The following is a 2607-nucleotide window of genomic DNA, read 5'->3' as shown; positions in this document are numbered from 1 at the left end:
ATTATTAATTGATTTATTTTTTCCAGAGGCTGAAAGATTATTCTGGACTAAAAATTATAGGAATTCAAACAGTGCTGTAGCCACAGGGCTCACTTTGGGTGAAAGGTAAATATGTAAATTAGAGAAGTTTTACCTTCTCAGTAGACCCAGGCAACTTACTTCCTCCTTTTACACAAGGGGGTGGGTGGGAGGAGAGCAGCCATCTTCTCTTTCCTAATCTACCGACCACCTTGGGCTGCAACCCACGTGTGCAGGACTTTCCGGCCTCCCCCATCTCCCTCTGTTAGGAAGAGTCCGTGGCCCTATCAAAGACCAAACCTTCGATTCGCCCTGGACCCCAACAGTCTTGCCTTCAAAACGGCTAGGCTGCCTCTCTCTTCTGCAGCATCAATCTTTTGCTCTCCGCTGGAACATTCTCAGCAGCATAAAAACACCTTCTACTAGTCCCCACCTTGAAACACAACCCAACAATAACAAAGACCCTTCTTTGATCTTGTTAGAACCGGTTCCCCGTTCGGCCCCAGGAACAGAATGGCAGAGTCCAAGGCTGCAAAAGGCAAAGGAGTTTATTGGCTGGCTCGAGTCAGGGTCCAAGTCCCAGAGCACCAACGCAGTGGTCTCTTTACGAACTAGGACCCCGCTCAATGGGACATATGCCCTTTTATACTCTTTGCTACAGCTTGTTACAAAAGATTGTCCAATATTGATTGCCCCAACCCCCACACACACACACACCCTGCACAAGCCCTTTACGTGCGATTAGGAATGTTGCCCTGGCTATTAGGCTGTTTACATGCTGATCATGCCTCGGCCCCTTTATCAGTAAGTTACTTTGCAGTCACCCCCCCAGGGCCTGGGCCTTGTTTACCAAGCATTTGAGCAAGCAAGCACCATTCACAGAAGCGGAATTTGGCCGTTAGCTATAAACAAATTGTTTTGCTTTTTAACACACTTAGTTCAATGAAATAGCACAACACATTTGAAATAGCACAACACACTTGTAGGGGCTGCAAATTATTTCTGCTCTTCAATCTCACATCTTCCTCCAGCTACCACCCTCATTTCTCTGACTACCTGCTCCACTGAATCCATCAAGATCACTGTTAAAAGATACCATCTCTACCTTCTCACCTCCATCATGTCTTCAGCACAGCCAGCCAGGCTTTGGTCCTCCCACCCCATGAGCACTTGCCAAATGCAGCCCTTATGTCTTTGTTCTCCTCTCACTCAGCCTCTGGACACGGAACATTCTCTCCTTGAAACCCTTTCTTCCACTGAGTTCTGGTTTTCTTCCCTTCTCACAGACCTCTCTTAGTGCCCTCGTCTTCTTGTCTGTGGTCACCTATTTGAGGGCCCTAGTCCTAATTCTCAGATTTTAATTTACACTATCCCTGGATGATTTCATTCAGTCTTATTTCAAAAATCTTCTACATGTAGATGCAAGCCAAATTCACATCTTTAGTTCCAATCTCTCTCCTGGGCTTCAGAGGCATTTATCCAGCTGCCTATTTAATATCTCTGCCAGGATGGTCCTACCTTTGTGATCTTGTGTTAAGTTTATCCACGAAATGGAGATGATAATAGTACCAACTTCACTGTTATTTGTGAGAATAAAGTGCACTCAAAGCGCTTATAACAGTGCTGGCACAAAGTAATTGCTCAGTAAATATACTACGTGTTTACTTGTTTAAATTCCCTACTAGAAGTCACGCGAGAAGGAAATGCGTGTGTGTGTGTGTGTGTGTGTGTGTGTGTGTGTGTCTAAGTCAACAATGAATTCCCAAGGCCTAGAACAGTGCCTGGCGCATGGTAGGAGCTCTATATTGATTGAATAAATGAATCAATTCCTTTAAAGGAGGAAAAGGAAGTACCTACAGAAACCAGCTCAGCTGCCCCAGGTTGCCTTGACTGGAGGAGTCGTCAGTGGCTTTTTTCCAACTTCCCAACATTACCTTTGCAATCTCCCTTCTTATTGACCAAGCCCTAGGAATGTAACTGTGGCATTCCTGCCTCTAATGTCTGTTCTGTGGGGCATGCTGGTGTATTTTCTTTGAAGATGTAAAATATAGGGTTTTCTGGAACTTAAATTGATAATGTTTTTTCATTTAGACTCAGTTTCAGCAGCTCTTAGTGGAAACCTAGAAAGCAGTTTTATCACGTAAAAATATATAGATTGGGTATGACACGAATAAAATTTAAGAAAGACAATGCAAGACAATAAATTTTCTTGGCAGATATGGGACTAGGAGGGCAGAGTAGGCAGCTGCCAGCAAAAATGCACAAAGCCCTGTCGGGGCCGAGCGACGCCCCCGGCCCGGCCCCGCCCCGCCGCGCCCGGCCCCGCCCCGCTGCGCCTCGCCCCGCGCCCGGCCCCGCCCCACATCGCGCCCCCTCCCGCGCCCGGCCCCGCCCCGCCCCACATCGCGCCCCCTCCCGCGCCAGGCCCCGCCCCACATCGCGCCCCTCCCGCGCCAGGCCCCGCCCCGCGCCCCCTCCCGCGCCCGGCCCCGCCCCGCTCTCGGCCCCGCCCCACATCGCGCCCCCTCCCATTCCCGGCCCCGCCTCGCGCCCGGCCCCGCCCGGCCCCGCCCGGCGTCCCGGCGGAGC

The sequence above is a fragment of the Lemur catta genome, chromosome 12 (assembly GCF_020740605.2).
Source record: "Lemur catta isolate mLemCat1 chromosome 12, mLemCat1.pri, whole genome shotgun sequence".
In the NCBI taxonomy this organism is placed as follows: domain Eukaryota; kingdom Metazoa; phylum Chordata; class Mammalia; order Primates; family Lemuridae; genus Lemur; species Lemur catta.
This window is presented reverse-complemented; position numbering follows the sequence as displayed.